This window comes from Lipophrys pholis (genome assembly GCF_963383615.2).
Source record: "Lipophrys pholis genome assembly, chromosome: 21".
In the NCBI taxonomy this organism is placed as follows: Eukaryota; Metazoa; Chordata; class Actinopteri; order Blenniiformes; family Blenniidae; genus Lipophrys; species Lipophrys pholis.
The window spans coordinates 8,953,435-8,967,023 of NC_137649.1; positions in this window are offsets into that span (position 1 = coordinate 8,953,435).

A 13,589-nucleotide genomic window follows, 5' to 3' on the forward strand; every position below is an offset into this window, starting at 1 on the left:
AAATGCCCCAGGTGAAGTTTAGAGCTGAAACAAAGAACAGGGATATTGTTGGGGGGGGGGGGTGTTTCTTCCAACTACTTTGGTTTTCTCCCTTTGTCCAACAACATGTATTAGAGGCTTGTTCATGAAACCAGAACTAGACACAGACATGGTTCCAAATCTACGAGTCCATTTCATGACAAATGAAACTTTACAACGTGAGGAACTATGCAGGAAACACTGTGCAAACATAAAGCATTAGCACTCACATGAGGGCAGAATACAAAGTCGAACTCTAAGTTTTAAGTCTGCACATTAAACATGACAACACCAGCTTCAGTGGGCAAGAAAAAGTCTCCCAAAATATAGATCCATATCTTAATAACACTAGAAAATGATTGCAAGTTCCTATGAACAGGTTACTTGTACTAAGCGACTGCTTCAATGCAAGAGAGCATGCTTATGTAAATACAAAGTAATAGTCTAATTTACAAGAGAGGCAGACTCTGTGTCTCATTACTATTCAAACTCGCTGTTTCGGCTCCAGCTCAACAAATGCTTCTTGAGATGTCTTCAGTGTCTGAAAAAAAAAAAAGAAAAAACATCTTCATTTACTGTCCAAATCTCTGTGGAAATTGATTTCAACTGAAGGGATGGCTGCACAAACTGTTCAAAGCGTCTCACGACTTGAAAATATGTTGTCCAGCAACTCATCATGCAACACTTGAAGAAGTATCAGTAAGAACACTTTTGAAAGTGTCTGAATCCAACGGAAATAGTTTTGCCTGAGTATGATCCATACAAACAAGTTGTTTTTTTTTTAATGCATTTTGAAAAGAGTATTTTCTCGGTGCTGCCATGCCTTTAACTGATCATCATCTGAACTACACGTCTGAACACACACCGGCCTTCATCCAAAGCCACCTTTACCAAATTGCAATGTGAAAAGCTTTTGTGTCGTGACAAGTGCCCAGCAAGCTGACGAGAGGCCGTTTTTTTGTCTTTTTTTTTTTTTTCTCTTGGCCATGATGCCATGTGTCAAAGAGGGAAAATACCCGTAGAAAAGTGCATGAGTCAGTTCATCCAGAATACATTTCTATTCTTGATGTGTGTGCAAGATGGAGGCAAGGCGGGGATCTTACAGTTCAGTTGCCCAGCAACACAGGCTGCAATTACTGTGCAGTTTTTTTGTGCCGTGATGCTGGTGTGGAAAGCTTTAATGGTGTAAATGCGGGTCAGTGAGCCAAGGCTCATTTTAAATGTACTTCACAGCAGCATCACATAAAAAAAAATAAAGAAGAAAAAGAAGAGGAAATCCTTTTCTTGTTGTACATTTGTCTTTTGTTGAGAGTTATGTAACCTTTAAAAGGTAGAAATCATTCTTCAGTTTGCCATGTCAGCATCACTTTCTCTTTTTTTTTTTTTACTATATGATGCTGTTAGTGCTCACAAAAGGTTGTATACTGCACATTACTGCCAAATAGCGAGAACTCTGCCTCTTCTGCCGAATGCAGCATCACGGTGTTGCAGACTGTGATGCTGGCGAGCACTGACAGTACTGTAGGCGATGTGTGAAGAGGTGTGGAGAGACGGTCCTCTCCAAGGAAGTTCAACATCTGATGATCTGACTTTGTTCCCTGCACTTTCACAGGCTGACGTCCATTTTGACCGCAAGATGGAAAACCTGGGGGTTCCTTAAAGATTTTGGCTTCGGGAGCTGAAGTGTTCTTGTCTGTACTATTCAGTAAAGCTGTATATAATGTGAGGACCAGACACCAGTGCAATTTATGAGAGGATGGGGAAAAAAAATGGTTTTAAGCCTACTCTACAAAAACAATTCATGCAACAGCCGTATTTATATTGTTTTTGTTTTATTATAGAAGACATAACATTGGGAAATGTATATATCCATGTGATGACAGTCTAATATTTTGGTTGACTATCTCAGTAAGTCATTTTCAGTTTCACACTTTTAACTTTATTACATCTGTTGACATACGAGAATTAGACATCGGCAGCCTTCATTTTCTTTTGAGAGTGACACCATGAGGGGATAACATTGGGATTGACAATGTCACCGTGGCAACGTAAAAGAGATAATTGTTAATTAAGTGTTTCATCCAGATTGTGGCAGGTAAACAGGCGACCATGCATTACAATCTGCTTTAGCCCGTATCTGTTTCCTATGTGTCTAATTTCCACCCAGATGGCACCTGCTTTCTGGTGCAGTTGTTAAAATCAGACAAACCTGGAAACGATCTTCAAACACATCCAATTTTTCCTGGTTCTTTTCACGCGTGTGTGTGTTTGTGTGTGTGTGAATGTTGACAAGCGAAAGAGTAAACAGTATCTGTTGTGACCTACATGGCAAAGAATACAGTAATCTAACACCCACACAGTTCTTCCTGCTTGTGTGAAACAGGGAGAATGTTTGAAAAACACGTTTAAGAAGCAGACTTGAAAAATTGATCTTTGCAGGAGGGCAAGTTGGGAAATTAAAGCACTTAAGTTGTTTTCAATAGAGGCTTTGTACCGGAGAAATAAACTGTACACAGTTTTTACATACCATATGAGATAAAGAAGAGATGGTAATCATAGGTTTGTATAATCATGATGGTGCAAAGGCATTCACATGCATTATCCAACAGATAATGAGCCGTTTTGCTGCTGTGAGCTGAAAGCTCCAAAGGGAAATGTGCAGCCAATGTGAGTCAATGTGACAGGAAGAGAGGGGAGAGATTTCTGTGGGTACTTTCCTTATCAAAGACTCACACCAGATAATAATGTCTTTGGGCAAAAGCTTATTAGAAAGGTACAAAACCCCAAACATGCAAGGTTTCAGCAGAGTCTCAACACAAAGGTGTCCCAGATGCGTGAAAACACGAGTATTTCTTTAGACGCCGTTATTTTTCCCTTCAGCAATATCTATCTATCCGTCCATCCATTTATTATAGTGCTTTATCAAATTCAGGGCCGTGGGGAGCTGGAGCCAATCCCAGCTGAATACGGTCAAAGGCAAAGTACACCCTGGACAGGTCGCCAGTCCATCATAGGAGAGACACACGGAGACAGACAATCACATTTTCTTTGTGAGAAATTAGAGTTCAATTCGCTTGGTGGTTTGGTGATGTTGTCGTCGTTGTTGTTGTTTAATAGTCAAGCCTGCCGGCAAGGGCAAGGTGGTATTTAAATATGACGGCCCTATTCTTCTGTATGGTGTCCGATTGTTCAGTTGCCAGACGTATATTGATTTGGTCTGTCATCGTGCCTGACTGCTGTTTGTTGGTGGCACATTGAGAAGGAGACAAGTGTGTGTGTGTGTATGTGTGTGTGTGTAAAAGTAACCGCCAGAAATCGACTCACACACTCACATAATTTCATGAGAACATGTTTCAGGATGAGGGTAGGGTGAACGTCACCCAAGGAGTTTGTGCTACCGAGAGTATAATTAGTCCACAAGAAAACAATGTAAGTCAATGTAAAGTCCCCCAGTATTAGACGCTTCTACGATACATCTTCTTCAGCAATAAATTATTCAAAGTCATCGTTAAATCCAAGCCAATCGAAAAAATGTGAAACCTCATTAGTCCCCTGAGGGAAAAATTCTTTACTGAATGGACCCATCGGTGGGCAGCCGCACAGAGCGGCGCTTGGAGGGAGCTGGTGGGGGTTGAGGGTCTTGCTTAGGGACTTATGGTGCATCATTTTTTGGACTGTAAGAGGAAACTGAAGTACCTGCAAGAAACCCACACACACATGGGAGCACATGCAGACTCCACACAGAAAGGCCTGCGACTGGTATTTGAACTGGGACCTTCTCTCTGTGTGGTGTGGGTGCTAACCACTGCACCACTGTGAGCAGAATATGTCATTCTGTCAACTTTATATATAATATATATATATATATATATATATATATATATATATATATATATATATATATATATAGCAGCTTCTCCACACATGCAGTGCTTATTTAAAAAGCTCCCCTCATCTGTCATTCCTGACGCAGCTGTGTGTGTGTGTGTGTGTGTGTGTGTGTGTGTGTGTGTGCACATGCACATGCACGTGCACGCTCTGAAAGCCTCTCTGTCAAACAAATAACCCCAGAGGCGAAGTTCCTTATTTTCTCGGTGACAGAGCGTGGCACTGGTCTCATAATGATCTGAGGTTTTACAGAGGAAAGAAAAAGCTGAAAAGAAGTCAAGCTCTTCTAAATAGGATGAACCTGATACACTGATATCAAATGCAAATAGGGATGTTATTATCGCGAAGATTTCAGGAAGAATCTTTATCCATATATTGACATGTAACTGTTTGGCATCACCTCAGTCACAACACCTGCCACTGTTTACCGGGAACATATGCAGATTATTAGGATACCTGCCAACTGTGCCTCATTAAAGTTGGAGTCACTGTAGGGTCTTGTTCTTGTGAACTATTCCCCCGAAGAGACCAAACCCAGCATCATGTTGAACTTTGAAATATGTTTCCTGCAAACAAATATATGAACTTATAGGTTGAAGGAATTCACTTTGTTTCCCACAGTTTAATGATGAATTTAATGACGAATGAGAAGAGGACTTGTATGAATTTTAAAATTAGAAATGTGAGAAAGCAAAGCTGATTAAAAGAATTTAAAAACTACTGATTTAAAAGTCAAACCTTAAAGGTCCTATGCTATGGAAAATTCACTTTGTGATGGTTTTCTAACAGTGCTGTGTCCCCAAAGCCTGTGTATGAGGCCACAGAAGTGAAGAAAGTCTGTCATCTCCCTCCCTTGCTTGCTCCACCTTTTAGTGTGTGTGCACAGACAATTCAGAGATTTTTGACGGAGATGGAGACGGAGATTTTTGTCACAATTCATGACATCGTGTTTTTTTCCCGGACTCCGATTGGCTCGCATGGCTTCATGCTTCTCGTTACACTGCCCTCTACAGGTTTGGCATGCTCATAGTAGCTCTGCACCGAGTGTATATGCGATCTGTATAAATAAAGATTTCTTTCTAAACATAGAGAGGGAAATATCAGTTTTTGTAAAAAACCAGAGTCTGTGTAAACGTGGCCTGAGACACAGGACATGAGGGGAGATAAAGAGCATGAAAACATAAAATAGACATACAACATGGACATGGAGTAAAGGAGAGGCTTTTGCCACAAATTGAAAGAGCAATGCTTTAAAACATGAAGTGCATGGATGTATGGAATCTGCAGAAACCAAAGCACCAGCATCGCTTCATGAAACACGTACAACATGAAATAAATACACGGTTAACAAAACCACAACCGTAAACAAAATCACATCTTCAAGAACATGACAAGACCGCCCTCGACACAGAGCATTAACCACAGTGGACTTTTTAATGACTATAATAATGATTCTAAAGCGTGAAAGCAAAACATAACCCTGGAACAACAACCACAAACTATGAGGCGACAGAGGGAAGAGAAATAGGGGGAACAAAGCAAGGAGGACACACAAGGGAAACACAGATGAAATAAGACATGAAAGCCTAAAATACAAACCAACCGCCATGGCAGTAAACCCATTATCCCTACCTCCATTATCAGAAATAATATTAATTGAAAAAAAGTCCATAAGCGGAAAACAGCAGTTTTAAAATGCCCGGTGATGAAGCTGTCACAGTTGTCACAATTCCTCACAACTCAGGGTTCTAATATATTTATGACTAAAAGCTCATTTCACAGCCCTTCGAGCAAACAACAATTATCTAGAGCCACAGAACATTACATATGATATTATCAGTTTAAGCTCTTTTTTTTTATATCATTGAGTGATGCGTGTGTGTGTGCGTGCGTGCGTGCGTGTGTGCGTGCGTGCGTGCGTGCGTGTGTTTGTTCACAGATGTTTTGCCACTTTAAAATACAGTTCATGAAAATCTGAAATTCAATGCCGACTGCCGCAGCATCGATCGCGAATCTTGAAACTCTAATTATTCCCTGGAGAGAAATTGAATGTCAGCAGGATCTTCCTTCCTCCTTCCTAATTTTCCTCGCTTTACTGCTTTAACAAGCCAAGAGATTTAAAAAAAGAAAAAAGAAAAAAAGCTTGTGTTTATTCCCACTTGTGGCTTGCAGGCATGTTCTCATGGAACAAAACCATATTTACATGTTGCATCACAGTGGAGATGATCGAAACGCTACTTTACGACCTTGTTTATGACCTCTGGGTGCTTATCTCTCAATAACCGTGGATCTTGTTGAGCAGGTGAATTCAAAGTGTCTGATCAGTTACACTCGACAGGCCCCATGAGGACATTTATAGCCCGGTTCTCCCACTCTGAATTATGCTCTCGTGGATACATATCACTGCATTTGGCATGGACCAACAAGCCAGTGGTTATCTCCTCTCGCCAGGTTGCATGGTAAATGTGTGAATGAGCATGTGTGTGTATTAGCACTGTCAGCAATACCCTTGTCAGATAGTACATTTATCTTAGTCCCCCCCCCCCCCCCACTGCGGTGTTCCTGAGCATTGTGGTGTGTGTGGGTGACGAGGATATTTCAGTGGGTGATGAAGAATGCAGGGGTGATCAAACAAGCTTTTCTCTTCATCAAGCTTTGAATTGTAAAGTAACAACAAAGGAGTGGAGGGAACATCTGAGGTCACAGACCAGCGGCCTGAAACATGTTTTGGACAACAACAATCTACTGGTTTGATTTCAGAAATGTGTATACTTGTCAGTTCTTATGGGCACGTTCCAGAAAATGTGTTTCTCACTTCTTCTTTATCAATTCGAAAGTCAAAGTTCTTGCTGTATTATAAAGGTTTTATTTTCCTTAAATTCTTAAGAACCAGCTCACTGAATCACATGTCATCCTTGAGAAACACAAATCTATTAATATTCTCATTCCTGTGCAAAGAAATCCACTGGCGACCTGTCCACAGTGTACTCTTCATTTGCTGTGATCCATGGTTGCTGTCGAAGATGAACAGATTCATTAGTTCTCTCTTTCTTTTTGTCTCTTTGTGGCAATTGAAAGAATCACTGCTGAGGGAAATCTCTTTTTGCTTTCGCTGCTCATTTGAATGTAATAATGGCCTCTGGGTGTGTTGTGAAGGTGCAGCGACCGTGCAGAGGCTCGGGAGGACAAAACACACCAGCAGAAGAGAACTGCAAGGTTAAAGTCCACCTTCTTGGCAAGTAATTTGTCCACAAAAAAGAAAACAACATACCTAATGCGGAAAAAATACCTCTATTCTATTCTATTCTATTCTATTCTATTCTATTCTATTCTATTCTATTCTATTCTATTCTATTCTATTCTATTACTGTCTGCCTACATTGCATCCATTAAACCTAGAGCAGCCAATAAAGATTCCATTCTGAGGCAGCGTGGTTGAGCCCACATACTTTAAATGCAGCTGCCACTCAACCAGAATAATCACAGACAAATTTCCTTTTTTCTGGGCTTATTGGGAAAATACAGGCCAACAGCATGGTTTGTTCATCTTGGTCTTGTTCCGCGAAAGGTTTCCTCTGCTGTCTGATGAATAGTTATTGGAGATCAAATGGTAATTGTGACGGCACACCCGTTGAGTAGATTTCAGCAGCGCGACTTCATACGTGTGTGTTTGTAACAGAGGCAGAGTTTTTCTATATGTGCACATGCAAATTGCATAAGGTTCCCTCATTTTGTTGTGCATATTGATTGATTCCTTTTCCTTTTTTCTTCTTTTTTTTTTTTTTGCAAAGTTCACTGAGCACAAGATGAAAGACTCAAATCCACCGTGGAACCAAAGATTATTCTCTTTGAGCCGTGCCGCCCGTGAAGGAACCGCAAACTTCAACAATCAGACCCGACAATGTACATGCAACACAGAGAGAGCGCCAGGCCAACATCAGATTACACGAGAGCTTACCATATCGCAGACTATTCCTCATCTTCTGTCCCGTCCCTTCAGCGCATCCACAGTCTCAGGTACGAAGGAATAAAACACAGTGGAAGACCATTTCAATTAATTACATTTAAGGTTTCACCGACGCCTAAAGGTTGATAATGAACTTTTCCCTCCATGCAAAATATATCAGTTTTATACAGATTGAGGGTCTTCATGGTCACTTTTGGTAGATTTAGGCCAATCAGAGCCACAAATGATTTAGATCTTTAACTCTGCTTATATGTAAACCTACCTATAGATGAAACAACAGCAGGGAAGTAACAGATGTATATTCAGTTAAGGTCTCTACTGACGACAATTCTCAGCAGTGCAAAATCAGCAGAAAGGATTCAGGTGGATTCAGCAGGATGGAGGGCAGCGTGATAATTCAATTGTCCAGCAAAAACCTCCCTGAACGTACCCGTTGCAAGCTTGCAGAAAAGCAGTTAAACATTGCTGGAGGAAATATAAATTATATATGAAACATCAGGCAGTGACTGTAACCTGCATGTGAGCACTATTTGTGAATGAAACGATATTCAACCATCTGTTCCTGAGACACAGGAAGTATTTTGCAGTTTTCTGTATTATTACTCGCTGTGATAAGTGCAAACGTGTGCAAAACACAATAATGAGTAGAACAAAGTAAATGAGCCGCTGTAGATAAGGACATAAAACATACCAGTTTCATTGAGAAATAATCTAATCTTATGTGATGTTTATAGTAAAATATGAATCAAATATTATGCAAGAAGTCACTTCTGTAAAACATGTCAGGGGTGAAGTCAAAATTGACTTACAGCACTATTATCATTTTTGCTGCGCCACCAGGAGAAATTACTATGGTCATACGATGCGGTAACGTAACAATGTCACCCATAATATGATTACTGCTGTGATCACTGTCATGGTACAGAAGCCATGTGTTGAGGACAAGGTATGCTGAAGCACGGGGTTATGCTAAAGGAGGAGACTGTTAATGAGATTTAAAAGACAGTTGAACAGATCTTCAGAGATTAATCCTACGCATTGGCAGAGTTCTTTCGACAAGAATCGCATTTATTCACACTTTTATGTGTTAAAAGTAGGACTGAAAATGTTGCTCAATGGAGAAACTCCACAACACGTTGACAATGGCTGGCTCCATTATTACAACAGATGGTAGTTCAACAACAATATTCAGACTGAGAAGCAGGGAAGACAAATCTACTATCGCAGAACTGAACACCATGTGCAGAGACGAGAGTTGTCGGCTTCAAAGTGGAAGTCAAATGTCTGGCACTAACAATTCTCTTCGATGGCGGTGAAAGCTGGGCACACTGCGCTGAGTGGGGACGCTTCTGGAAGCAATTATTTTATAGCTATAGCTATAAAGATGGAGCAATGGGCAGACAACATGAGAGACTGAACCTACAAGCCTTGTTTTCTCAGTTTTCTCAAGCTACTACAGATGGAACTTGATGCCCCAACGATTACACTTGCTTAATCTACCCAAACTCAAAGTCACTTTGATATTTTTCTTATAGACCAAAATTAATCAGAAAAGCACAAAGAAAATTAGGAATTGACAATTACTCTTACGGCGAAAGAAGATGGGGAAGCATCTATAATTGATGTGAATGTTTCAGCAGCTTTGCACAGAAGACAGCGGTGAGATGATCAAAATGACGTGACGCTTCTCGAGTGACAAAAACAAGACAAATGCAGTTCCCTTAAGTAGATCACAGCTGACGCTGGAACTGCCCTGGAGCAAAGTCAGAAAGACTCAAAGACCATCCAGGGTCCCGCTGCACCAACGTTACCGTCATGCAGTACAGCTGTGGGGAGAAAACCTGGCGTCATTAAACAGGGTTGCGCCGCCTGTCCCTTGGATGAAAGTGGGATTTCTACATTAAACCAATCGAAGATCGTCACAATCAACAACCTGATGAAGGAGTGAGCTTCCTTCTGGAGGATGCGGGGGTCAGACCTTCTAAAATCAGCGGCCAAACTGCCGAGTGTTTTGCGGGCAGATCAAAAGTCAAGTCAGAAAGATGAATAGATGGGCTTTGAACGAGAAGGGGGAAAAGTTCAAAATGAACACAAGAACAAATGGTTCTTGATGCTGGCAGGTACTGGTGGAAAAACAGGTTACTGAATCCTGGAAACAGTTCAATGATGTTTTGTTTTTTTGCTTCTTTCTCCTGCCAAGGCTTTTTCTCCTTCAACAACCACAAGAGCAGAATTTTCACGGAGAGTCGGACTCATCGTTCTCCTTCTGCTGCTTCAGTAGCACATTGCGTATGTGTGCGTACTCAGTCACAAACAATCAGACTGACGGAGACCAAGATAAATAAAAACCAAACAAGTAAGAAAGTCATTGAGTTTAGGCTCTGAAAACTTTTCATTTAATCTAATACCAGCAGGGAAGTTCAGTAGGTTACCAGCACCAAAGAAAGATACCACAGTTGCACAATTCTCTCAATTTAATTAGCGCCATTGAACGATGTGTAAATACAATCAATATTGTGGACACGTGAACTCACAGAGCCTCTTCTTCTCCGTCGCAAAGACATGAGGACACACTGACCAACAAATTACTGAAAATCCATGTCGGCCTTGGTTTTTTTTTTGCTTTTACATAGAGGTCACTGATGCATGGCAGTGAACGATGAGGGACATGAACATAATCATCCATCCTTGGTGTAAAACTACTTTGTTTGAGTTAGAGCTCTGGTGGCTGGAGCCTATTTTAGCTGACATTGGAAGAAAAGTTCACACTTTGACAGGTCATCTGTCCAACCACAGGTCTTACACTGCAAAAAAACAAAACAAAGAACAATCATGTGGTCATAAGTTAACAACTAGGGCCAATTTAGAATCTCAAAGTGTGGGTGAAACCCCCCAGGGGATGTCAGGGACGTTTAGAGGAGAGCAGCAGCAGGACGACTCTATCAGTCATGCCTTTCTCAGATTGTTTTTTTTTTCCCCACAAGCTCATTTCTGTTAGGAAATTTTGGGATGAAAATAATTAATTGGACGGTAAAACTTTCCATCTGTCTTCTCTACGGCTCCATCCAGTTCAGGGTTGTGAACTAAGGCCAAAGCCAGGGTGGGTGAAACCATGAATAATTCATTTAAAGCAGTAACACTTATTGGATTGTAATGGAGATAGATTCCAAGCATAAACTGTGTAACAATAGGGAAGGACTACAGATATATAGAATTACCAAGTACTTCAAGCACAACTCCCTAACCCGAAGAGTCAAGATCTTTCACTTATGAATTTAAACTACCATGAACAGTTACAGCATATCTTATAATGCAACAAAAATAAAGTGATTTGACTTCCAACTCCCGCACTGATGATGGGAGGATCGCAATTTCATCTGTGCTGCATGGCAACATGCAGCATATATGACAAATAAAAAACTTTGACTTTGACTTTTGAACTGTCACTTGGCCTGGTGGTGTGAAATATAGTTTGAGTTCTGTGAGGGGATTTCATCCTCACACACTTTGAGAACAACTGAATTAAACCTGAAATTTACATTTTGGGTTTGTGGGAGAAAAATCTCACAAACTCCACACAGGCACAGCAATAGGATGTAAACTCCACACAGAAAAACATGGGGGCCAATAGTTATACTATGTCCTCTGCAGTCTGAAACCTCAACTATCTGAACAGAGGCATCTGGAGCTGGAGCTCCTCTCTGCTGACATTGAGCAAAAGGCAGGGAACTGATCCATACCAGGACAAACACTCATCCATAGACATCCATCCCCTGGCCGAGTATGTGTTTACACATTCTGTTGTTTTTAAATCATGCTGTATTCTTTAAGTTGTACATTTAAATCCTTCAAATCGGTCATTCGGCTATCGAATAACAATCATTTGTTTGAGGCCTACAAATCCCATCAAGGCCTGACGTCTAACTGCTAAAGCTGACCTGTGATGAACTGGAGGTCGTCTCCATGACAACACACACACACACACACACACACACACACACACACACACACACACACACACACACACACACACACACACACACACACACACACACACACACACTATTACTGGTACTTTATTGATACTTTTTCACTATTGTTATTATTACACACACATATATATATCATCTCTCTGTCAGAAACACTCATACAAAGAATTAAAGAGATATCGTTATTTTATCTGACTTAGTAGCGTCGGTATGGAGGGGATACCAGTCAGCACCGAGCAGCAGCCACACTCAAAATTAATTCAGAAATGTTCAAATTATGTTTAATCTTTTTTTATCTATGTTTGAACACTCAGCTTCATCTGTCTATAAAAGGTGGAGTACAAATTCAGCGTTTTTCGAAGGTTTTGTGCTGCTGTCTGCCAGAGTGTGACCACTTTTACAAAAATTGAGATAAGAAGTGATCAGGGTGGGAGCTGTTGACATGTTTTTGGGCCTTTGAGCAGGTTAAACTAAATATATGATTGGAAGTGAAAACAGAAAGTGGAGCCGTCACTGATCAGAGGAAGTTTATTCACAAGGAGCTTTACACAGTTTTGTTTGACTTATCTGATCAACTCTTTTCAGTTTATCTTAATGTGGCTCCATGTTTTCACAAGGTTCTGTTTTTAAATTGCGCTGTATGCTGTAAATTTCACTCACAGATTATTGAGTCCAGTTTATATTTGTGTTTTGATGGTTTAACACGGGAACAATACTGCTCCAAATACTCCAAATACAATCTAGTTTTAACTAGCAGAGTGGGAAAAGTGACATTTCACTCAGAAGCTTTAGACAAAGTAAAATTTTTTGCATTTCAGTATATTTTAAACATTTATTTACATTGAATAATCCTGCAGCATTAGTTGTTGCTACAGCTATTGAATTGTGGTTTATGTTCTCTAGAAGTATTTTCAGTTATGTTTATATATACTGCTGTGAAATAAATCATAAATTCAATCTTTTCTGATGTTAAGAACTGTTAGTTCCAGTGTTTGCATAATTTTTCTTGAAACAGTTTTTACTTTAAGGCGACTGTGAACCTCCTCCTAATGTTCAATGCTCTTTCTGTCTCTGGAACGGACATTGACGAAAAACTGAGAGGTTTTCTGAACGAATGCTTCTCACCAGAACTGGTCCAGTCAGTCCTGAATGAAGGAGGTGATCCGGCAGACGTGTCCTTCCACCCTCCTGAGGAGAAGCCTGGACCCCCTGCAGCAGTCGCCCTCCCTCAGCCGGACCATGGTCCAACTGGAGGAATCCATCGGGCTCATCCCTCCATCGGGACGGGGCCTCAGAGCCAGGGACGGGTGAGACGTTCAGGGACCGTTCAGTGACAGGAACTTAGAGCTGTGATTTCAGTTGTTAAGAAGTTAAAGATGTAGAGGAATGTAGGACTCTTCAGGTGATGAAATATAAATTAAATGCCCACAACTGACGGTTGAGACGGTTGATCATTGAGTTTTAAATGTAGTAAACACAGAAAATAGTTTGGCTGGTTGTTGTGATTGATAAATTACATCTCTTTTAATTGCACAACAGAATATGCTTTTAAAAAAAGACACATTTGATCCAAATTACATTGAATTGAAGACAAAGGATTATTCAACCCTTTAATCAGTCCACAAAAACTAACCTTTCCTCCTGCAATTAGCCTTTAAATACCACCTCACTACGCGTGTGTTGCCTCATAATCAAAGTGATCTGGTCTCTTCTGGTGTTGATCTTAA